The sequence below is a fragment of the Phoca vitulina genome, unplaced genomic scaffold (genome assembly GCF_004348235.1).
Source record: "Phoca vitulina isolate PV1807 unplaced genomic scaffold, GSC_HSeal_1.0 scaffold7, whole genome shotgun sequence".
Taxonomy (NCBI): domain Eukaryota; kingdom Metazoa; phylum Chordata; class Mammalia; order Carnivora; family Phocidae; genus Phoca; species Phoca vitulina.
Window position 1 is genome coordinate 39,964,221 of NW_022589710.1, and position 25,567 is coordinate 39,989,787.

At 48.2% G+C, this 25,567-nt stretch overlaps 1 long non-coding RNA gene across 1 annotated transcript in view; it reads right to left on the reverse strand.

Moving 5' to 3' along the window:
• Nucleotides 1–20,975: 20,975 nt before the first annotated feature.
• Nucleotides 20,976–25,567, reverse strand: part of LOC116632685 — an 18,401-nt gene continuing 13,809 nt past the window's right edge. Inside the window, exon 2 of the long non-coding RNA XR_004299484.1 lies at nucleotides 20,976–22,173. This is a non-coding gene — a long non-coding RNA (uncharacterized LOC116632685). The remainder of the gene's footprint in view (nucleotides 22,174–25,567) is intronic.

Below are 25,567 nucleotides of genomic sequence, written 5' to 3' on the forward strand. Positions count from 1 at the left end.
TCCTGACTTGGCTTATGTTTTTGTTTTTCTTGTCAAACTGCATGGACTCTTCCAAGATAATATAACCTTATGTGTTTCCCATTTTGCTGCAAATATTTCTCCCAGTTTGTTGTTTGCTTTTTTAATTAAGTTTCTATTATTTTCCAGAGTAAAGGCATGTAAACATTACATGTAATCAAATTTCCAGTTCTTTCGTGAGTCTTTCTTGCCCTGGCCTACAGTCCCTCCTCATCTAGAGATTAGATGTATCTATTCACCTATATTTCCTTCTAGATATCTGTATGGGTTCTTTTTATTGTTTTTTGCATTTAACTCTCCAGACCACTTGGAGTTTATTTGGAAACAATGTGCAGTGAGCTTCTAAATCCATTTTTCTCTCAAATCTTTCATTTGTTTCAGCTCTATTTGCTGAATAAAGTCCTTCCCTTCTCAATGATTTGTGGTGCCTCTTCGTTTACGCAAAGCAAAATCCATTTTCTCTTAAAAGTGACCTTATTTAGGGATGCCAGGGTGGCTCAGTCGTTAAGAGTCTGCCTTCGGCTCAGGTCATGATCCCATGGTCCTGGGATCGAGCCCCGCATCGGGCTCCCTGCTCGGCGGGAAGCCTGCTTCTCCCTCTCCCACTCCCTGTGCTTGTATTCCCTCTCTCACTTTGTCTCTCTCTGTCAAATAAATAAATAAAATCATTTTTAAAAAAGTGACCCTATTTATGTCATTTAATCATTCATGCATTCAACAAATACTTATTGAGCATCTTCTGTAGGTCAGATGTATTTTGAAGATTTCTTCCAACATTAAAATTCTAAATATAAAGGAACTTCTATCTATGTATTCTCAGATCATTGGAGGATGGTGATATAATTTGCTTTTCTTGTTGGTATTTACTCATGTATCTTACAGTAATCTATTTTACTGTGGCTTAATTTTATTTCTCTCTTTTCCAAGAGTTTTACCTCCTATTGCCATATTGTGTGTTACTGCATGGGAAGAAACTTCAAAATTATTATTACGGAATAAAACTACATAGTAAAAGTAATAGCTAGCATCCTTATTTTAATCTTTGCATTTAACAAGAAGGCATCTAATGTTGCGCCACTAAGAATAGCTTTGGCTTTTTATTTAAGATTTTAAAAAAAGTATTTTCATGTTAACAAAGTAATTGTCTCTTATTTTCCTAAGAAGTTTTTAAAAAAGAAAAAAGGAAAAGTTAAGAGTGATTAATTAATTTTTATTAAAAGTATTTTGTAGAGGTAATCTTGATCTCAGGGTTGTAGGTTTGAACCCCACATTGGGTGTGGAGATTACTTAAAAAATAAATAAAATCTCTAGGAAAAAAATGAATATTGTATCATTTTTTTCTTTGTGAGTTTTCAATTGTGAAGTACAAATACTCCTCGCCCAGTGGGATTGCATAAAGCAGAATTAGGGTGAATTTACACAATCCCCCTCATGTTATATCATATAGTGTTTTTGTGAACTTGAACTGTGTGTTAAGGTCGATTGCACATGCTTATTACAAAAAAACTGTAGCCCGCAAATACATATGTGTATGTGTTGTGTTTTACAATGTATGTATTATAGTAAAAATTTTTTTAAATAGACATTCTAATCTTTTTCACTTACCCCAATAAGTCAGCTTGCACATATCCTACTTCAGAGACCAGTCATATAAAAGATGAGTATCAGGGGCACCTGGGTGGCTCAGTCGTTAAGCGTCTGCCTTCGCTGAGGTCATGATCCCAGGGTCCTGGGATCGGTCCCGCATCAGGCTCCCTGCTCGGCAGGAAGCCTGCCTCTCCCTCTCCCACTCCCCCTGCTGTGTTCCCTCTCTCGCTGTGCCTCTCTCTGTCAAATAAATGGATGGAATCTTAAAAAAAAAAAAAAAAAAAGATGAGTATCAGTAGGATATTTGTGGGTTCATTCTACCCCGGGTGTATACAGGGTTCTGAGGAACATCTGTATGTTCATTTCGATCGGTCACCAAGGATTACAAATAATGTATTTGAATTTGAATGTGCACACTTCAAAATGCCCTCTGAAGCTTGAAGAATTTTTAAACTATTGAGATCAAGCTCAAAAATGGCAAAAACACACATGTGCGGCGCGCACGTACACAATGAGAGCAAAGCAAGTTATTCAACTTTGCCTGACCTTGGCCAAGTTATGTAGCCTCTCTGGGACTCAGTTTCCTCATTACTAAAATGACAGGGTTGGTCTAGATGACCGCCAAGTCCCTTCCTGCCCCAACATCTTGTAACAGTGATAACCCTGGGGAGGTATTGGGTGAGGGAGAAGCAGATCTGTGAGTCCGCCCGCAGGACAGCTCTGCCATTAGGAAATCAAGCAGAGTGCAGTCCTAGGGCAGATGGCTGGGACCACAATGTGCACTAAAATCAATTCTGGCCATCCCCAGCGGCAACCGTGGCACCATTCAAAGCAGTGGAACATGAAGGATTTGGAAATCTTTAGGAGGGATGAGAGAAAAACAACCTAAGGATTAAAGCCTTGGAAAATGGGTCCTCTGGGGAAAAGTCAGACGTGGAATTCCTCAGCTTTGAGAAGCACGTATTAAGATGGGTCTAGCCTCAAGCTCCTGGCGTGCAAGCGAGTGTTTTAAAGAGATTGCAGGAGTCTTAGACGAAGCTGTTTTTGTTGCAGAGACCATAGATCCTAGAAATCCTCAGGCAGAAACACAAGCGTAACCAGACTCATGAGAACAACCAGGCTATGAGGAACTCACACACCTCTCTCTTAGCGGCTTTGCGTTCTGCTTGTTCTCGGGATCCACACCCTCCATTCTTACACCCACTTTCCACTTCACCAAAGTATGGTCAGCTTTCAGACAAACATCAGGGTCGCCACTCCACAGCTACATTTCTTTACTCCAGCTCATCTTTGTAAGCCAGGCCACCCCAATCACTGGTCATAATTGGTGAGTCACCAGTAAGTGGACACCTTTGGGTCAGGTGCCTACCCTGGTCCAATCACGTGACGGGGGAGATGAGGCATGTCCTCCAGAACATGGCTGTTTTGGACAGATTTCCTCAGATCTGCATGTGGGAGACTGGCCATGAGGAACATCTTCAGCAAAAAGACCAACTGTCTTTTAATCTGATACTGATGCGAGAGCAGAATAAGTCTGACCCTGAGCTCTTATGCAGGAGTCAGGAATAGCACTTCTCAGGACACTGATGAAAGAATGTGAGACTCGCTGCCAGGGCTGCCTTGAGGCGGTGGCCTGGCTGCAGGGCCTCTGAGAGTCACCTTTTGGCCTGTTGGCCTATGAGAATAGAAAGTCACTTCCCTGCTGGAGCCTAATATCTCTCAGGAATGTCCAGTCTTTGCCGATGGGAAATCAGCTATTTGAGGACTTTACAAAGCACCAAATCTAATTAACCACAGAAAGAGTTTCACTGCCTAACCAGAAGATGCCAAAAACAACCCAAGGACATTTTGGCCCTCCCAGGCTGGCTTGGCCTCTTTTCAGCCATTTTGAATATCCAATTTCTTCTTGCTTCCCTGAACCAATGCACAATCCAATATCTTTGAGTCACTATACTCCTGTTCTTTTTTTTTTAAAGATTTTATTTATTTATTTATTTATTTATTTATTTATTTATTTATTTGAAAGAGTGAGTGCATGTGAGCAGGGAGTTGGGTGGTGGGAGGGGGCGGTGCTAGAGAGAGAGAAGGAGAGAATCTTGAGCAGACTCAAAGCCCGACCTGGGGCTCAATCTCATAACCCTGAGATCATGACTTGAGCCAAAATCAAGAGTCTAACACTTAACCAACTGAGCCACCCAGGCGCCCTTATCCTCCTGTTCTTTATTGTGGCTCTTCTGCTTAGCATCCTGCTCAGAAATCCCCATCATCTTCCAAGACATAGAAAATGAGACATTAATGAGCAAATGGCCAGGGTCATTTTTTACGGTCTCTTTCTTGCACTGGGTTTAATCACTCTATCAACCTCAAATATAGGTAGGCAAAAAACCCACTTACTTCAAACGCAAGGGCCTTGGGAATGTAGACTGCAAACAGGGTAAGACTTTGTCTACCCAAAACACAACTGCCCAAACACCTCACTGTCTAAAATCAGCCCAGAACCTGGAGAGAAGCCAAGTGACGTCTAAGCAGCCAAAATTATCTTCATGGGCTCATATTGGTTTATTTAAAGTAGCATATAATTCAAAGCAACTGTCCCCAGGGAACTAGATGAACTATTACCCTCTACGAAAGACTGGATAAATCCAAGTGGAAGAGAAAAGACTAAGTTCCTCACTTATAATCTACTTACTTTTTCTCTGCACAGAATTTTAACGAGTTTGCATATCTGGTTTCTCAACCCAGAATGGACTAAAAGAAGCTGGGTCATGAGGTCACTAAAGGTAAAATGGCATGTTCCCTGATAAAAAGTAGACCGAGAAACCCCAAAAGCACAGCAATATGAACCCACTTGGACTAGAAACAAATGACCACACATATCTCAAGGGTTTGGGCATTGCTGGAATAATAGCACAGTGAGGAAAGTTGATCAAAATGACCTTAGGCAGAACAAAAATATTAAATTAAAATCAGTCGATTCTATCTTAAAAGCTGGGAAGTATGTAACTTTTTTAAAGAAAGATTTCCATCCAAAATGATTGAATTTTTAAATGTGATATTTCAAAAGGCAAACCTATAGCTTACTGGTGAGCTCCACTCTCTACGACAGTTTTCTCTTTGGTTAATGGAGGTTTCATGATAGCTCCGCTGGAACCCTCTAGACTTTCCCCGAAAGGACATTGGGGCACCTAGTCAGCCCAGGAAATGCTGTTACTTTGACTTAGATGCTATTTGGAATAAACCAACAGGGGCTTAAGGAGGTTTTACTGTATTTGGTTTGCAGGCTTTGCTTGGCACCATCTCTTTAAAAGGCTGCCTGCCTTTGAACTAATCCTCTATTTATAATCCAGCTGGAGAAAGGCCTCAGCAATATATACAAATTCCTAGGATTTACAGAGTGCTGCTCACGTATTCCTGAGCCCCCTTGCAGAGCCCCGGCCTCGGCCCTTCCTTCTCCAGAAAGCACCCTGCATTGCATCATCACGGACACGTCTTGGTGCTGTGGCAGCCAGGCCACCTGGTATGCCCAGGAATGCACCTGAATTCTCGGCTGGGGACAAGGACATGAGCTGGACGAGGCTCGGTAAACACCATCGCTCACTCTTGATGGCCTACACTGTTTAGACGCCCTTTCCTAAGGGCCAAGGGCTGAGGCTCTCCCCTATCAAGCCATCATTTTCTTATAACTCATTCCCTCCCCAAAATGACGCCAACTACACATTTTCCTTTTCTGCCCCTCACACAAATTATTGCAAGTCATGGCAGTCTAAATATAGCTCCGGTCTGTTTTCCAGATGCGGAGGCCTTGACATTTTCCTGATGTCTCTCCAGCTGCCTCTTTGCTCTTGCTTTCCTTTCTCCTGCTTTCTCACCTTTTTTTTTTCCTCCCCGAGATTCCTGCCTCTACCTCCCAGGCTCCTCTTGTCTTTCCCACCTTCCCAGTTCAAAGGAAAATTCTAGAAGGAAGCCCCGAAGCCTGGACAGCCCTCTCCCCAGCTCTCCATTAGTACTAGTGGTGGAGTAGGGATAGCATCTAGGGAAGAGGCAAGAAACAGAGTCCTCTAGGGCCCTCAACAATGAGCCTCCATGCGTTCTCGCCATCCCTTCACTTTGTCCGGAAGCCATTGAATCTCCATCCCACTCCCACCCTCCTCCCATTGGCTTCTTTTCCTTGTGTCCTGGGTGCCAAAGAGTGGCTGGTCACTCTTTCCATTTAGCAACCTCCTGTGTTATTGGAAAATACCTACTCCCTCAACCATCACTTCTTTGAGGTTAAATAGTATCAATTTCTTCTGCCTTTCTTCATCAAGCCTAGGTGTCCAGAACTTTCATCCTTTTCATGGATTCTTTCTGTACCGTCTCCAAGTTGGCCATAACCCACGTAGGATGTGGAGCTGGGCCTTGAGTCCTCTGCCTTAATAAGGTTTGACTCCTGCCAGGTGAGCATACTGGAGGAATTCACCTGACACTTCTCAGTCACAGGCCCCCGGCTCATGAAAAACGAAGCACTACAGTGAAGACATGCGTCCTTGCCTCACTTGAGATCCACTCCAATGGTGTAGCATCAGTCCTTTTCTGCACTGGAAACAAATTTTGGTCCAAGTACATATTTGATCCCATCCTTTTCCATATGCTCACTCACTGTTAGTCAATCTTCTTGAGTTCTAAGTTAGTGGTTTCAAAGTGAGCCACATGCTAGATAGAGAGTGTATGAAACAATCGGTCAGTCTGTTTGCTTATTTATTCTCAAAACAGTTATTAGACACCTCTTTAGACCAAGCACTGGAGATAAAAAGATACAAATAAGAAGTCACCTCAAGAGACACACATTCTAGTGCACAATGTCTCAACCTGTTAACATCTGGGGCAGGAAAGACTTTGTTGTTGGGGCTGCCCTGTGCATTGTAGGATGTTTAGCAGCATCCCTGGCCTCTAGCCATTAGATACCAATAGCACTCCTCCCCAACGTTGTGAGAACCAAATATGTCTCCAGACATGGCCAAATGTCCCCTGGAGGCAACGTCACCCCAGGGTTGAGAACCATTGGTCTAATGGGTTGGACAAATATATAAATGATGGTTATAGTTCATAGAAGGCCTGTAATAGAGGTGTGAAGGCAGGGCTGTGCTTGGAGTTAGAAGGCATCTGAGCTGTGATCTGAAGGATAGACACAAGTTTTCTGGGCAGATGTTAGAGAAAGAATATTGTAGGCAGATGGAGCAGCATGTGCAAAGACACAGGGGCGCCACTGAACAGTTCAATGTACCTGACATGGCAGTGCCTGGGGAGGAAAAACCGAAGATGAGGACAAACTGGGGCTGGCCTCTGTTTATAAAGGGCCATGTGTGCCTGAGATGTTTGCACTTGATCCTGAGGATAAGAGAAAACAAGGAGATTTTTAGGCTGGGGAGCCTGATGAATAGATGCATGATGGGATGGTGAGGGGAGAAGCTATGATGGTAATTCAGGAGGAGGTGAGGTGAGCTTGGGTTAAGGCCTTGGTGATTGGGAAGGGAAGGAAGAGCGGGATTTGAGAACCTGTTCTGAGACAGAACGTGCAGGGCTCAGACACAGTGGCTAAGGAACAAAGAGAGGGAAGAGAGTTGGAGGTGACCCTGACGCTTCAGAGTGGATGGAACCCTTCAGTATCAGTCGTGGAGTTGAGGCCTTTCTCTGTCCTGGAAACACTCCCAACACACTTGCATTGTGCCTGCCTCTCATGGGAAGATGGCGCTTTTGGGGGTACATTTACACTGGGGAGTTGGACGTGTGGATGTTAATCCTTCTTCCTGGACTGCCTTTACACCAGGCTGGTGGGAGGTGTCTGGAGGCAAGAACCCAACCATTAAGAATTGGGTCAAGGAACTAAGCATCTAATTTTGTCACCACCAGGCTGGCATTGAGGTGGCTCTGAGCCTCAGTTTGTCCGTTTGTGACCGGAGAACACCCCCACCTCTCCAGGATGTGGTGAGTATGAACAGAGCAGTTTCTGTGGGTGGTTCAGACCCCCGTAGGTACTTGGCACTTAATGCCTGCAGTTGGCCAGGACTGTGAGTGGTTGTAATCAGGCCTGATGGAGAGGCCCCCTGACTCCACCGCGGCCTTGAGCGGCTGCCAACTCTATGACCGGGTTTTGAGACTTGCCTGCAAATTCTTTTTTTCAGGGTATCTGGTTCCTGCAAATACGCTTCCCCAAACCTTCTCAGGCTCCAAGAAGCCCCTTTGGCTGTGCATCCCACTGTCTCCCGTGGTCCCCCAGCTCAGTGGGAGACCTTGAGACAATCCTGCTTGGTTTTGTGCAAACCCTCCCCTCCAGTTCCCCACCCTGCCTTTCCAATTACATTAGAGTGAAAGGAAAGAGCAGGAGGCTGAGTTAGAGGCAGCTTAGACAGAGGCTAGCCCAGCTGGCTGGTTCATGATGGTCTCTGGCCTGCTATGTAACCCCTCTCCCCAGCCTTTCTCTGGGGGCCAAGGTGGGCTGGATGGTGTCCAGAGGTAAATGGTGGGTGTGAGTGTGTGTGCGTGTGTGTGCATGTGTGTGTGTGTGTGTGAGCTCACTGCCCCTCGCTCCCAGGAGCCTCGGCCCTGATGGTGATCTCCCTCCACGCAGGAACAAGGGGCTGCATTGTTAGCCTGCCTGGCTCCTGGTTTCTGATTCACCCCGGGCCACTGCAGCCTGAGCAGGTTCGCAGCTGCTCAGGGATATACTTTCCAGCACATTTAGGACTTGGAACAGCCCCAGGTTTCAGGAACACATGGTGAGGGGGGAGGAAGGGGGCTCAAATAGACTCAGAACGGGGGGAGCAAGCTACTTCTTTCTTTCTTCAAGACGAATCTCCATTTTCATCATCTGATAGCAGGAACAGCATCTGAGGACGGCGGATGAATTGCAAACCTGTGCAGGTCGGGGGAGAGGGCAGGCGAGTGGGGGGAGATGGGCAGATTTATTTCATCCTGGCTGAGGCCTTCTTGTGCAGCCCTGTCCCCTCTGACACGCCACTCCTGCTCGGTTACACAGTCTCCGCCCAGCCCTGGGGCCTGGCGGGGAGCGAGCAGGCACGGGAAGCCAGCCCTGGGGGGAGCCTCAGGCTTCCAACAGCCAGGGCCAAGGGGCAGGAGAAGAACCAGAGGCCGTCCCTAAGATCTGGGGGTCTGGGAGAGCACCAAGTGTTCCAAAAGGCCTGGCTCCACAAATTCCCAGTGTCTCCATCCCGGTGCCTTGTTAAGGTGGTAACAGAGAGGACTTCCCCGGGCTCTGGCTTCCACTTTTTGCCTACCTCCCAGCAGACGTGAGCCAGATGACGCTGCTGTCCCACTCATTCACCTGCATTCAGCCCCAGCCATTTGTCCGTCCATCTAATGTCTGTTCAGGGCCTTCTGGGAGTCCCCAGCTAATGGAGAAGCCAAACGGATTGACCCGCTTTTATAGCACAAGTGAAAGGGGCTCAAGCAAATCCAGATCTGAACCCCCTCCGTTCCTCAGAGAGACCCAGGAACCGGCTCACCTGGCTCCAGGCAGCCTCCTCCTCCACCACCATCTAGCTGGGTGACCTGGGGCAAGTTTCTCTGAGTGCCTCAGGCATCTCACTCTGCCAAAAGGGAGGGTGGAAGGGGCCCCGCCTACCTCCCAGGGCAGCTGGGGCCTCCAGTGAGGTGGTGCACAAACCCTTCAGCAGGGTATAGAAGCTTTGCCTGATTCTAACATTCTTCATTCTCCCCTTCTCCCTATAGGGTAACTGAGGATTTGGTCCATCACACACAAGCCAATATGGGAACAGGGAGGCCCGCGTGGGATGCTGGAGGTCATCGCCCTTCCCAGGCCGGACCTCTCGGGGCGGCGCTGCACAGGGCTGGCCTCTGTGCGGGGCTCAGAGCAGCTCCCAGACTCCCAGACAGAGCCCCTTTCTCCTGTGCTTGCACAAAGCTCACTCACAGGGTCCCATTCAGAGGGCTGGGTAATTGAAAAGGCGACTGCAGGCCGGCAGTGTGACCTTTGGGCCTGCCTCAGTGGGTGAAGGAGTCAGGCCCCGTGGCCCCCCAGCCCGGAGGGGACCAGCCAGGCCCTGGTTCTGCATAGGCACAGCAAGGACGGTTCAGAGTGGCAGAGAGGATGGGGCGGAGTTCCTGGCCCTTGCCCCCATGGAGCCCCTCTGCTCTGTAGTGCTCCCATCCATCCCCAGAGGGCATGAATAATTACCCTCTCCTTGCGGGCAGACTGGGTAGGGGAAAGGGGCATAGATGTCAGGAGAATAGATTAATTTGTAACTGAATAAAAGAGCTTAAACGGCATGGCTGAGGTCAGTTCAGTCTAGCTGCCATGCTAAGAGAACTTGCTTCAAAGATGGAAGTTTCCATATCTGCACTGTCCCCGTGACAGCCACTAGCCACGTGTGGCTAGCGAGCACTGAAGTGTAGCTGGTGTGACTGAGAAACTGGACTTTTCATTTCAGCGAGTTCATGAAAGCACCTGGGGATGCTAAGTGCGGCTCCTGATATTGCTATAGCAGACTGCTGGTCGACCAGAGAGGGGCAGAGACCCAGGCTCACACGCTGGCTGTGACTTACACTTACCGCTGTGTGACTTGACTTCTCAGTATTCAGTTTCCCCATTTTTTAAAGATTTTATTTGTTTATTTTAGAAAGAGAGAGAGCGCGCGTGCATGAGAGCAAGGGGGAAGGGCAGAGGGAGAAGGGGAGAGAGAACCCCAAGCAGACCCCCTGCTGACCATGGAGCTGGATGTGGGGCTCGATTTCACCACCTGAGATCATGACCTGAGCCAAAATCAAGAGTCGGATGCTTAACCCACTGAGCCACCCCCAGGGCCCTCCAATTTCCCCATTTTTAAATACATGGCTGAATAACATTACTAAGTGAGCCCCATGGGAGCCAGGCTTCTGTGTACCCTGGCAGCAAGTGCTAGGCGTCCAGCTCATAGGAGCAGACATGAGCTAGTGGCCAAGGTGCATCCCTTCACCTCCCCCCGCAGAGACCAATCTGGGGGCTTCACACTTCTGACTTTGAAGGAGGAGACAGATGCAGCCTTTCCCTTCCTAGGTGTGCACTTGTCCACTGAGGGAGGCCTGTGCCCAGGAAAAGGTTATGTCTCCATGGAAGTTAGAAACAGGGCAGGTCCAGGAGCCTCTGGACAGGTCTCCAGGCCTGGGCCTTCTGCTCTGTGTCCACCAGCTTCATCCTCCACGAACAAACGTCCTTGGATTCCATTGGGGAGCCTCGTAGACCCAGGCTGGATGATGCTGTGGCCAGGAAAAGGTTTCCTGCCTTTGTCCTCAAACACTGGCTGCTTTCTTCCTAAGCCAGGCCTCTGTGTCAAATTTTCTTCCTCCTATCTTGGTAAGAACTTCCTCCTATCCTGGTAAGAACTTGCTCATTATCTTCCCAAATGACAACTGCCTTGCCATGCCGATGTCCTCCGAAGCTCCGGCCCTTGCCCTTCCCAAGAAGCCGGTGCCCACTGCAGGACTCCAGGAGGAGCCACGTGGGAAAGAGGGGAGGGCAGGTGAGATGGGGTGGGGAGAGCTCCCCAAACAGCTCTCGGGGGGCTGCCACATCCTCTGCCTTTTGCTGTGGGATCTCCTGAGCCATCCTGGAAACCCTGCAGCCACCACGCCGTGACAGTGGGGGCTACCAGGACGGAGAATCTGGGGCCCCAGCCAGCTCTGACAGGCCTGTTCTCAGGCTGCACGTGCCAGGGGTTCGTCTAGATGACAAAGGCCACTGACCACCCCCCACTAGTTACAATGACTAGGCTGATGGAGAAACTGAGAATCAGAGAAATTACTAACTTATCCAGAACCATGCAACTCCTTTGAGGTGAGAGAGAGGACGGGAGGCCCAGGCCATCACTCCCTGCAAACCTGCACAGCCACTCAGGAGAGAAGAGCAAGGGGCGGGGGGGTGGTCTCTCCTCCATAGCGTGCATGCCAAGGCACCCGCAACAAGGAGCCTGCTGTGGGTGGAGGCCAGTGGCCATGCAGCCTGAAATACGGGCAGAGAGGGCCAGGCCGGTGGGGCAGAGAGGGCCGAGCCAGCTGCAGAAGCTGAAGCGTGCCCATCTTCTTCCCCTCCACCTTCCGTGGAGCCTTTTCCTCCGGGCCAGCCTGTTCCACTGGAAAAACAATCTCCCCTGCCTGGGGACTTGGGGCCGGCTGGGCCACCTTCTGGGCTGTCTTCATTCAGATCCCATTTCTCTCCTCTCTCCGGGAGGTGGGGGAGGGAGTCACGTCGGGGGAAAGGCGAGGGTGAGGCTGAAGTCTTCATCTGTCCCCTTTAAGCCAAGCAAAGAAAAATAGCCCTTTGCCAGGATCTTTCATCTCAGTCATTTACTCTCACAGATGTTTTCTGCAATATAAACAAGAAGCAAAGAATGTTGGGGAGGAGAAGAGGGTGGGAGGCAGGCAGGAGGAGAAGGAAGAGTAAATGGCCAGCTTTGAAATCTGGGCCTGCAGAAGGCAGGAAACGGGACCTCAGCAGGGTCCCTCCTGCCCCGAGAGTGTGGGCAACCTCAGGTCACTGCACCGGGCCAAGCGGAGGGTCACTTCCAGGGGTGTCTTTGAAAGGAGGTTCTAGAGGGTTGGCCCAGCCGTTGAGTGGGTGGTCTCCCCAAACAGCCTTCCTCTGCCTCGGAACTGACACATGGACAGCAGCTGCTGGGGCCCTCTGGGCTCAACCTGGAGCCGTGCCCTGCTGGGGCACACACCAGCCCACCTGGTGCTCCCCAAAAGCTCTGCAGGGTCCTGGGCCAGCAAAGCTGGCAGCAAGAGCAACGGGAGGTGTCGGCAACCACAAGGAGATTAGGGTTTGGTTGCACCGGGGGAGAAAGAATCTTGACCTGGACTGGGTTGGAGGAGCACATCCTACAGTGGGTCAGGAAATAAACCCAGGAAGTCAGATGTTGCTAAGCTCAAAATTTCAGAGGATTCCTATTGATGTCAGTAGCTCTCCAACTAAACTCAGATGCCGATGGGGACCAGCAGTAAGCCAGAGGAGTGAAGCTGGGTGGGGACTGCCATGACCCAGAGAAGGCCCATCCAAAGGGGACAGCCACAAGTCAGTCTCAGCTAATATTTAAGAGAACCTAAAAACTCAGAGTTCTGTGTAAAATCTCCAGGGTTTGGGTTGTTTTTCTTTTAACATTTGCAATAATTTAAAAACAAACAAACATGTCTGCTTCATGAGGAGTGCCTGTAGCCAGGTTTTAGTTTGTGAATCATGGGTTTGAAACCTTTGTAAAATATTGGTGGGATGAGTGAATGCTAACTTACTGTTTACTCCTCCTCCTCTTGACTTAACAAAGGGATCTGTGAGAAGAAGGTTGAAAAAGAATCAAACAGCAAGATTTATTAGGAGCCCATGTGTCTTCGTGGAGCTAAAGTTATTATGGGTTCAGAAAATCAGAACACCTGGTCCCAACCCTTGAGGGTCACACTGTGGCGGGGAGACAGAGTGGCGTGCCAGCCCCTGACGGTGCCTGGTCATGGGGCAGAAAATGTTTGGGGATGGGGAGACACCAGACAAGGCTTCCCAGAGGAGGCAGTGTTTGGGCTGAACCTTGAAAAATGGGTGGAACCCCGACTTGTTCAGGCTGAGGGAGACACCTGACCCTGAAAGACTTCTCGCCCCACCCAGGATACTAAGAACACTACCATCAGGACCCAGGACTACAGGACCAGGCAGCCCCTACTTGCTAAGAAAGGGTGCCCACCCTAAATGGCCACCAACCTCCCCACTCCACCTGTCCCCCCCACTGCCACCAAATTGTGGGTAGGATCTCCAAGGACAAGTTGGGGGGTGGGGGAGCAAGAATGGAGTGCAGCTGGTGGAGGAAGGGCTGCTGTGGAGGAGCTAGCCATGGGCAGGCTTGACACTCAGCAACCTTCGGAAGAACAGAAAGGGACAGATCTCACACCAGTGCCCACGAGCATTTCTGGGTGCCCACGATTTCCTGCCAATGTCCACAGCTTTGAGCTACTTGTAAGGGAGAGAATGAAAGGAAACCAGTTCTGGTTGACCCCAGGCTCCTCATGCATTAGTCCCCGGTCCCTCACCACACCCGGAGAGCAGCAATCTCTCCCGTCCCATCTGTGCAGTGAAGCAAGCTCCCCAGCACAGGAATGTCATCCGTTCATTGCTCCCCACTCAGGGCCAGCACGTAGGAGCTCAGTGATGCTGCACGCCAAGGGATTTGTCCAAGGTCTCATAGCCAGAAGTGGCCAAGATGAGACTCAAACCCAGGTCTGCCTTACACCAAAGCCCAGGGTTTCTCCATTACGCTGGGGAAACCTATCTTCACAAATGTTCTCAAATAGTTACGGGGTATGCTTATCATCAGTCACCATGGCTGATGGATGGTCAACATGGAGGAAGTGCAGTGTGCAAACATGACTCATGTGGCCAGGCATTCAGAGTCAACAGAGCTCCTTTGAAACAATATGACTGTCCTTTTCTTTTAGTGCCTGGGCATGCTCTCCCTCAGCACTTGGCTGGAACACCTCTAGGGAGAGCAGACTCACGACCTCACACCCCACTCTGACTGCCAGCAACTGGAGCTTCAATCTGCTTCCTTTAGCCTTCACCCACTGGCCTTGGTGCTTGCTTTCTGCATGACACGGACACAGCTCTTCGGTATGACCACCTCAAAGACTTCTCTCTTGTTAGCCCTTCCTCTTATTTGTCTCTTCTTTTCTGCCACATGGTCCCCCTGTGACATGCTGTCAGGGCCCTTTGCCCGTCCTCATGCCTCTCCCCAAATGCAGCAGTCTCTTTGTGCTTCTCCTTTAAAAGTGACACCTGCTGTGGCATTCCAGATGGGATGGATGGTAAAGAGTCCAGCAAAAGAAACACCTCCTTAATCCTCAAAGCCCTTCTTCAGTTAATGTCACCTAAGATCACACCAGTTTTCTTGGTAATCGTGCATGTTGACTCCTCTCAAGTTTACCATCAACACAGATCCCCAAATTTTTCACATCTCCCCCATTCTAGATGTGCCTAGTTCCTTTTGTTTTTTCCCCAAGATTCCAGAGGTACATTTAACCTTATTATATCTCATCTGTTACATGTCACCAGAATTAATCCAAACTGTTGTCACCTTTGGGGATTCTAATTCTGTTACCCATGGTATGAGCTACTCCTTCCAGCTGCAAGTGGGTGAGCTTGCCCTCTGAACTCTCTTCCTAGTCTCTAGTGAGACCACTGAAGTGTAAGGGCTGGGGGGCGGGAGGGTGTTTTGGGATGTGGGATGAGACCACCCATCCAGGCTGACTTTGTCTGCTTATCACTCACTCAGCACATCCCCAGCCACTGTGTTTACACTGTCTTCCAGCCCTCACTGTCCTCAAGAGCGCCATAAGCTTCCTGTTCTGCTGCCCTACTGCAATGCCATGAGCAAACTTAGGCATCCCATGCCCCCCACAGAGAAAGTACAACTGGTAGACCATCTCTTTTCTTGGTGAATCCATGCTGATTCCTAATGGTCAGCATTTTCTTTCTTAAGTCTTCAGAAGCCTTCCCTTTGCCTCTACATGAAAGAGATGATCCCTGAACCCCAAAGCAGAAGTTGCCCTCAAACAGCCCAACTTGTTAACTCGTTATGCTGCACATGTCCATTTACTCCTCCAGGACCCCTCTCCATCCTTCTCCCCCTGCTCTGTGCCCCAGGAGGCTGACCTTGAGGACCACCACTATGACAAATTGCAAGCACTTAAGAAAGGAGAGTTATTACAGATTATTATTAAGAGAAAATCTCACCATTGAGAGTGTTGCTTTGGTGCTGGGATGAACTAGCAATGTGCTGCAAGGTTTTACTCTTTATGGCTACCAGGGAACTTGAACCTCAGGTAATCTGCCCACATACTACACGAGAAAGAAAATATAAGTACCATTGTTGTTGTTATGTTAGTAGCTAGAGAAGCTCTCAGTTCTATTACTTATTTTCAAGAGAAATTTTAAGCAAAGAATCATCTACGAGGTTTTTTACATTCTATCTAATACCCCTTTCCTATCCCTTTTTGGCATGACCTTAAAGTTCCCCAACCATAAAGTATGATTCCTACGTGTTTAAGCTAAAGTAATATGGTGCCCTTCAGCCTGCCCTTACAGAATTTCTTCCCACCCCATCCTTCCCCCAAATGATGTTCTTACCAAAATAAAACTCAGAAGAGAGTCTCTTAACTCTGTCCAAAAGTTAAACCCAAAAGAGGTCAATGGTTCTCTGGTCAGTCACATTTCACCCTACTATTTTTAGCTGGTAAAGGGCAAAACAAGGTTCCCCCAAGATCTGGGCTCTGTGAAAGTTGGAGATTCTGCCAAGATGGAGGGACACAGCTCTCTCCATTAGGAGAGGGCAAAAAAGGAGGGAATTGTTCTCTCCTATCTATTCGTTGCCACTGAATCTTCCATCTACTGTGTCTTCCTTATGTTTGATCACATTGAGTCGGTCTGGTTTTTGCCATTCCAACCCAGTCTTTACTACTGAACCATTCCTACTGAACTATCAACATACCCATTCATCCTGTGGGCCATCTCCTGCCACGTTATCCTCTATGTCAGAAGCTTTGAGGTTTTCTGGATGTCTATCCTAATGGAAATGCCTGACTAAGTGTCCTGGATTCTCAGCCTAGACATGTTTCTTTTTCCTGCCAATGCCCCTCACTCCTGATTTCTCTTTCCTGAGAGGCCCAAGCCATGATCCTTCTGTGCTTTCATCCCCTATCTCCCCTTACTCACACAGATGCTCCAAGGGCAAGCATCTTTCTGCCCAGCGATATCTGTCCTTCCACATACACCCATGTGACCTTCTGCTCTCTGACCTCTGTTGCTGGAATCCCTTGAGTTTGAAAACCAGAGATGTTTCCATGACTTTTAAGGCTTGTATTGGCAAGGCAGCAGGAGAAGGGAGTGAGGGACCAAGCTCAGAGTTTCTGCCTGACCCTAGATCGCTGCTGAGGGCAATGCCATGGGAAGGTGACCTCCCAACAGGCCTGGGGCCTGTCCCAATGGGATGACACCATTAGACACCCAAGGTCAGCTCTTCTGTTGCTCCACTCCTCAAGCAGGATCCTGGGCAAATGGAAACTGAGTTTTAAGTTAAGGGATGTGGCTAGAGCTTCATTCAGTGATTTATGGTCTAGGCCAGGGTTTCCAAAACTGCAAAAGAGCTATTCCTGGCCAAGTTCCTTATTAGTCATATGTGTGAAATGGAAACATTGCTTTGTCAGAAATATAGTCCCCCTACCTCCTCCCCAACTGTGTCTATATCAGGTTCTGGAAATAGAGCTGGGTGTTGGGAAAGGGACTTAAGGAAGAACACTTTACTGCTGGAACTTACATCACCCTGACAGTCACAATTGTACCAGCACATATGTAAAGGGATCCGGGGGACGTCAAAAAAAAGGGTGAACCAACTTCACATTGAAGCTGCCCCCAGAACTGCTTTTCTATAAATAAATAGATTATGAATATTTAAGCTTTCTCATTTGTCCTTTTAACTATCCAGCATTCGTCCACTCTCTTCTGGTACCCATGCTCCATTTCCTTCCTGGGGAATCCCACACTGCCCTCTCTTCTCCCTCAGTGAGATTCCAGCTCAGCCAATACCACCGCCAGCTCCGGAGGAAGCACATGGCCCAGGTCTCAGCCAATCAGTGCAGTCCGTTTTCCTGGGGCACAGTGATTGGTGTAGGAAGAGGCATCTGATCAATCAGAGCCAATAAAATATCTTGAGGTTTTTCCTAGGGCTTCTAGGGAAAAGACTCCCTCTTTTCCCTTGAACCTCAAATTTGAGAGGTTCGAGGCCTGGCACTGTTTTTGTCTCTGAGTCTTCAGCCAACATAGCAGAGAGCTGAGCTGAGCGCTGAAGAGTAATGAAGTCCTAAGAGCATATTATTTTAGCCCTGAATCCAGTTGTGTCTGATGCTGACCCTGATTCTGGACCTTTCAGCTACACGGACCATTAGATTTCTCTGTGGCTAAAACACCTTGAGACAAATTTTCTGTCTGGCAGCCAAAGAGCCCTAGTTGACAGTTGTTGTTTCAAGGCACATGCATAGTTGAAACGGAACGAAGGGCCAGCCATAGGCATGCAATTTGCAAACACAGGCTGTGGGTCAGGTGCACAGACAGAGGCTTCTAATGTGAGGAGAGGAGCACCAGGATGTGCCCAGAAAGGAAGAGGTTGAGCCCCAAACAGGAAGCTCCCCCGGCAAACACCACCTCTTTAGAACTGAAATTACTAAAACACCAAACCATTTCCATCAAGTTTAGCCTTTGTTACAACCCACGTTGTACATTTAATGTAATAGGAAATATTACTGCTATAGTGAAACTTCGTATTTATGCATCATGACTCGTATTTCCCTATAGTTTACTCCCTTTCCCTACGAATTAATACAAATGTCTATTAATCATGAAATGACTTCTAATTTAATCTGCTTTCCCCCCAGTTGTACAGAGTTAGAGTCCTCCAGAAAATATATATAATGAGACAGAGATTGAGAGAGATTTAAAGGAATTGGCTCATGGGTTCTTGCAGGGCAGCAAGCAGACTGGATTTGGGTCGCACATGATGTTTCAGTCTTGAGTCCAAAAGCTGGAAACTCAAGGCAGATTTTCTATGCTGCAGTCTGGAGGCAGAATTTCTTCTTTGGGAATTCTCAGCCTTCGCTCTTCAGTCCTTCAACTGATTAAAGGAGGCCCGCCAACATTGTGGAAGATCATTTGCTTTACTTAAAATCAAGTAATTGTAAATGTTAATCACATCTAAAAAATACCTTCACAGAAACATCTGAGCTGGGGTTTGACCAGATAACTGGCACCGTAGCCTAGGTAAGTTGACACGTAAAATCAACCATCTCACCCCATGTGAAACACTATATTCCCACCTGCTCATCCACATATTAGTGAGGGTTCAGCTTTAGAGTCTCAAGACAGTACAAAGAACATCCCTTATCAGTTCGCATCAGAGAAGAAAATCCATGATAATCATTTAATGCCATCTGGAGGAAATGCTTTATTAATTCTGTTGATGTTAAAATATGTGAATCAGCTCTTATTTATTAGATCTCCGTTGGTTGACTTTTCACTATTTGCAGAATTCCCCTCCCAGCACCGTCCCAGAAAAGCCCTTGAGCCCTGTCCCAGGGGCCCCAGTGGCTGAAGACAGATCCCTGGTGTCCTAGCTGAAGGCAGACCAGCTTTGGGTGCCAAGCAAGGCACCTGCCGCAGGAGGGAGCGTTCACCCCCCCCCAGTGCTGCCTGTGGGAGAGCCTCATCGGAAGCACACATGAAAACGTTCCACCTGGTCGGTCTACTAGGAAACCTGACTTGTGGCCCGAATAAGGACAAGTTATTACAAATCCCTGTGCTGCCAACCAAAGGGCCTCACCCCACCTTCTGATGGTCTGGAAGACATCTACACCCACTAATAACCCAGGTACTTAATTTTATTCACTCCAGTTACCTACTATAGGCTTCGTCTTGGCCTCCAGCCTGGGGCTAGGCTCCAGGATGCCTCCCTGAGGCAACCACACTCCTATGGGCATCTAGGCCAAGAGGAAATGGTGGGTGGGCAATAGGCAGGCCCCGTCAGTTCATAGTACTGCTCTGCCGGCAGCCTCGAGAGGTTTCTCTGATGGTGTTCTTTAGGCTTCAGTGCCCTTATGGCTGATGATGGCAGGTCAAAGCCTCTGATGATGCCTGCTCACCCCAAATCCCACGTTTCCCAGCCTCCCTTGCATGTGACTGGCTTTTGGCCAAAGGGATGTGGACAAAAGTGATGCCAGGCACTTAGAGGGCTGGCCCTTAAAAGCATCTCAGCAACCATCCATCCTGTCTCCCCTGACTACAGCGATCTTGACATCACAGTCCCAGGTGACATAACCAATGAGACGTGGGGTTCTTTGTTATGTCAGCATGGCGTTCCCATTCTGACCAATGTAGCACATTAAAAGGCACATTCCTCCAACCCGTGGCCCTCCTCAGCCCAAAGAGCCAGCTCCCAGATGGGGGCTGTTCCGCCCCGGGCCTACCGAGGATCAGTGACATGGCTCCCAGCCTGGGAGGAAACAGCGGAGGGTGACAGGTTGGGAGCAGCATCCTTGTATCTACACCTGCCCAGGATGCACTCTGTGCTCGCATCCCTAAGGAGAGGCAAAAACTGGTGAAGTAATTGGACCAAGGTACATTTTCCTGAAAAGACATTGACAGCTTCGAGCTCATTTAGAAGGAAAGAGAGGATTTCAGGCCCGAAACAGTGTGACATCCTTTCCATTTTAGTTGAAAATATCCTTGCTGGGGTCCAAAAACAGAGCCTGATCTGTTGAGAATTCATGCAACTTAAAGTTCCTTCATTACAGAAAGCCCACCAGGCCTGCCATGCGGTGTGACCCATGAATGTGGGTGGGACTGCTTGGTATTTTCATACTGTTGGAAACAGTGGCCTTGTTGATCTCAGAGAGTCCCAGATTAAGCTGATTTCGCTATTTTTAATCTCTCCGGAAATAAGCAAAGAAGAGAAGCCTAATTGCAAACAGACTGAACTTTACATAGGAAATATGTAGGTCCCCCGAGGCACCTAGAAAGTGTCTGAAACCCTAACAGCCTGCCCACCTCCCCCACCCCCACTCCCCTCTCCAGAGCACGTAAGCCTGCACCCAGGGAGGCCTGGGGCAGCGGGAGAGATTGGAGTCCGGAGTTTAGCCTTGACCTTGGACTGGCCAAAACAGCCCATCCAGCCCCTTGGGCCCGGCAGCAGGGGCTTTGCATGAGAAACAGGAAGATATTTTGCCCACAGCTTGAACCATGGCTTTGGGAAGGCTCTTTGTTCTCTCTTCCCCACTATTTTGGGTTTTCTGGTCCTTCTCTGTACTGTGCTTGTCAAATTCCAGGAATGGGGATGATTTCAAACACCACCATCAAGCCTGAGAGGTGCGCACACACACACACACACACACACACACACACACTGCAGTCCCATTTGCCACCCATCCCTGGGATTTGTACCGAGTGTGGCCCAATAAGAGCTTTATAGCCGTTCACAGGGCCCCAGCCTTCCCTACGAACTCCAGTGGGAAAGTCCCAGCCAGAACCCTGGGTTTTGCTGGCAGCTGTGCTCTTGGGTCGCGGTGGGAGACAAGACAAGGTCCTGGAGCCTGCTGTGCCTCAGTTTCCCTGCCTGTCAGTTTGGACAACCATGACCACAGCTAATTCTGAATTGTCTGCCTGCTGGTGGGACCAGGCACTGGAGGGGGCTCAGATTTATGGCACGGAAGTCCCAGAATGAGTCAAAGAAGAGAAAGACCAAAATAGATCAGGAGCCGCAGGCCCAGAAAGGCAGCCAGAGAAGATTAGACACGCTGCCTAGAGAACCAACCGATGACTTTATTGAGGGCTCTTGCTCATAAACAGCCAGTGTGTTATTTTAACTTCCACCGACCAGGCCGACCCTTGCCTGCGATGGGAAGTTGGGGATTGGAGCAGTCCATGGGCCTGCTGTTGCCGTGGCCGCTCCAGGAGCTGGGGCTCTTCCAAAGGAAATCAGCATGGGGTTCTGGGGCTTGGCGGAATGGATGGACAGATGGACAGTCTTTGAGTGAGAAAGTCATGGTTCCGAGGCAGGGAGGCGTCGCAAGTGTGCCCCCTCCCCTGCTGCAGCTCTGCTCATGGCCGTAAGGCTTTGTTTGTGCGGCATTTCTGCTGAGAAGCCCTTCTTCCTTTACTTTTGCTTCTTGGTCTCATGAATCCATGTAGAAGGCAATAGGCCAGGAGCACAGACGTGGAAAGGGTCCAAGAACCGCTTCACCATGGCTCCCATCCCTGAGAGTGGCCCATCCCCAGCAATCCCCAGCAACGGCTTTCCCTCTCCCATCCTGAGCCCTCACATCTTCTGTCTCATTACACATTCCACCTCGCCTTCCTAGCTCGTTTTACTCTTCCCTTCACGTGCAGAGCTGCACCGACAGGTCTGTTCCACACTCATCTCCCGCTGGAGTGCTCCAGGCCACAGTGGCCCCTGAGTCACATCTGCCAGCAGCATCGTCCAAGGCCAGCACTTGTCTGTTTGCAGATAGGGGTTCACAAATATCTCATTTCAGCCCTGAAGGCCCTTTCCTCCCTCTCACCACCCATCCATTTCCCGCTCTTCTCTGCCGGAAATGCTCCCAGCCAAGGCAAGCCAAGCCAAGCAGGTGTCTGTGGCCTCACAGACCCTGAGGATGAGGGTCTCTTCAGTGGCTACTGGATTGCTCTCTGACACCAGCCAGCAGCTCCTGGCGTCTGCCACCGGCCCTCCCAAGTTGGTAGCCTATGGAGACACAGCCCAAACCCCTGATCCAGCCTCTTCCCAGTCCAGCTCTGTTGGCAGAATGAAGCTCCCTGCAGAGGAAAAGCTGCCTGGACTGTCCACGAGGCACCCAGGATAACAGGGCAAACCACCTGTCCCGGGTTGGTCCGGGCTTGGGGGCGTATTAGTGGGTCAGTACGAGGGAGGAGACAAGAGGAAGAGGTCTGGAGCAAATGTCAGATTTTTGGACAGGTCGTTGCCGGCAACATGTCTTTATCTGGAAAAGAGCACACGAGAACTTAGAGTGAAAAAGAAGTGTTGCAAGCCCTCCATGATAGAGCCCCATGCTACCGCTCTTCTGGTCTGCTCCACCATGCCTTCCCCGAAGAACTCCACCTCGGCCAGACCTACAGACCCGCCCTGTATCCTGCTCCTTCCATTCTCTTTGCTTACAATATCTATCTAGATGTTGCCCATCTTCAGAGATCCAGCTCCAGCCCTGCCCTCGGCTCTCCGCACAACCCTCGGCCACACCTCTGGGAAGCCTGGAGCCCCCATGTCCTCTCCTTCTCCACTCGTGGCTCTTTTTGTCTACTGCACACACAAATAAAGTTTACCTCTTTACTGAAGACTATCGCATATGTTCTTCATTTCAGATGTATTGACCTCTGTCTCCCTGGGTCTGTGTGTCCCCCAACCTTATCCCAGAACATGTGCCCCAAGGATGCCTCCCCAGTGCTCTGAGCACTGTAGGGCCTTAGGCAATACTTACAGATGTGATTGGTTATCCAAAAAGATAGTTAAGTGATCAGAAAGAGGTATAATTTGGAAGAACTATAGAAATGTTCCATTAGCTGTGAGTGTGGGCCCAGGTGGTCCCTTCTTGGGGGCAGTGGTGTAACAAGTTTCCCTTTCTAAGCAGTCCCTGGTGGTCCTAGAATCCCACAGAGGCCCATGGAAGGTGGCGGTTGGGTGAACAGTGTCCTGCAATCAAACAAGACCATAAATGCAAAGCCAGAGAGCTAAACAATGTTAGCTTTACAACCCCAGGTGAGGAGAATGGTATTTACAGACTTGGTGACATGTTTGAAAGAGTGAGTTTCAGAGGCTAATATTTTAAGCTGGACATCCTGAGACCATGATGTTCTGTTTTTATTCTCCTCCCCATCCTTCCCTCCCGTAGCCCCTGGAACTTTCCATGCAATTTGGACAAGAGCATGAAACCTCTATTGTTTCTCAATCCTTATTAGTGCTAGGGAAGGATTTAAAAACTGCTTTGTGGAAGGTTGATTGGTGAAGAGTGGAAAACATTCTGAGGCCTCAAAAGTACATTTCCCATTACACCAAGCTTCCATCAGAGAATGTCAAAATTCTAGCAGAGAGGAAGTTCCCTCAGAGAATTCCGAGGGCAACGGGACTGGGAGGAGATACACTAAGTCCTTGTTTGCAGATGGACCCATCTGGGCCCAGAGGTTCCTGACAGTCTAGATCCACCTATTTCAGACCTTTCTTTCTCTGGAGCACTCCCTAAACAGAGGGTGGGAACCTAAAACTTTGCTATTTATACACCCCAGAATACAAATGGAGAAATCAGTGTTTTCTCTCCGAGCAATCTAGAAAGTACTAGCCAAAGGACAAATGGCAAACAGCTACACAAGCGTCAGGGAAGTCCCGTAGGTCATAAGGGATGGAAAATAACCATGAGACCTTCATGCTGCTCTCCCCAGGGGCCTGGACAGCCACCATGCAGTCTCGCCATCCCCCTTTGGATGTCTTTCACCTTTCACTTTTTTGGACGGTGAACAGTGTTTCTGATTAATCTCCCGTCCATCCCCTCCAGACAGGCAACACCTACAAAACAGAGCTCCTCGTGCATGGAAATTAAGTCCAGAACATTCTCTACCGTGTGGGTTTTTTGCTGTTTGTAAACAAACCTAGATGCTAATCCGCAGTCCGCCTAACCATGCTGACCAGTTCTATGAACAAGTCATGTCTAGCCAAATGGAAACATCAAATCCTGTGGTAACGCTACTGAACAGGAAAAAAGTTGTGCCTGTTTTCATGCTGAGAAAAGCAGATAACCTTACCAGCACACACAGAAATAATGATCTGAAAGTATTGACAATTTTTGTTTTCACTAAAGTGTGAAACACATACACACACAGCTTTTTTTTTTCCTTCAGATTACAAAAGTAACCAATGCTCCATGCAAAAAAAAACAAAAACAAAAACAAAAACAAAAACTTGGGAAATACAGAAAAATACAACTGGAAAACTGTTGAAAGTTTTTGTTGAATTTCCTTCCAGTATTTCTCTATGAATAGTCACCTATATACCAATAGATAATATATATTATATTGCATATTATATATTATATAGTATTTAATTATATAAATGAAGAGGTATATAGAATTTTTTACATATAAAACATTTGTTCACATATATTCTTACATATTTATTTATGAAATATATATATTTTTGTGTTTCATATAAAATTTCACATCAAATGTCAGAAATCACCCATTCTGTCTTTTAATTTTTACTCTAAGGTAACTTATTAATTGTAGAAAATATGCTTGAGCCAAAAGAAAGAAGTGAAAATCATGTCTATTGCCACCATGCAGGAAAGACTGACCATATGGCCTTCCCATTTATTTTAAATATGCACACGTAAGCATAAAATGATATGTCAAATTATACAGAAATAGCATCATGATACGGTGTCTAAATGATATGTCAAATTATACAGAAATAGCATCATGATACGGTGTCTTTCCTCGATATGCTGGGATAATACCAGTGAACATCTTAAACCACTGTATTTTCCTCTCCTTTGTGAGTCATCTCTCGAGATGGCTTGTTCTTGCCAAGGGGACACCACCTGGGACTATGGGCCGCTGCTCAGCCTGGAAGGTCCACGTTGACTTTTTTTGAGTTGCTAGAGGCTTTCTGGAAAGAGGGTTCCTCAATTCTAAAATCTTCCTTTTACATAACAAGAACAAAGTCAGGAAATCTAATAATGGGACTTTACTGTATGTCTTGGTGCAGAAAAGACAGCAGGTAGCCCGAGGAAGTTTCCTCTAGGTGGGAAGGGATGTAGAAAGCTCTTCCAGGCCAGGAAGAAAAACAGAGGAGAGAGAGGAAGAAAAGCAGCAGTTAAACAAGGTGGGCCTTTCCTGCCCCCTTCCTTAAGATCATAGCTTCAGGATTGGGGTATTATTAACATCTAGAGGGAGTTTGAGGGGGATCTAAAAACATCTGCATTGGGGCCCTGCTTTTCCGAGATATAGTTTGAGGAGATCTCAAGTCTTCGGGCTTTATCTGGCACAAACCTAACATGGTGCCATGGGATGGGTTAGAAATGATGGGGGAGGGGGCTTGTGCCCGCGTGGTGCAGTCAGTTAAGCTTCCGACTCTTGATTTCAGCTCAGGTTGTGATCTCAGGGTCATAGGATGGAGCCCCACATTGGGCTCTGTGCTCAGTGTGGAGTCTGCTTGGAGATTCTCTCTTCCTCTCCCTCTGCCCCTCCCTACCAAATAAATAATCTAATCAAGAAAGGGAGGAAGGGAGGAAGAGAGAAAGAAAAAAAGAAAGAAGGGAAGAAAGAAAGAAAAAGAAAGAGAAAAGAAAGAAAGAAAGAAAGAAAGAAAGAAAGAAAGAAAGAAAGAAA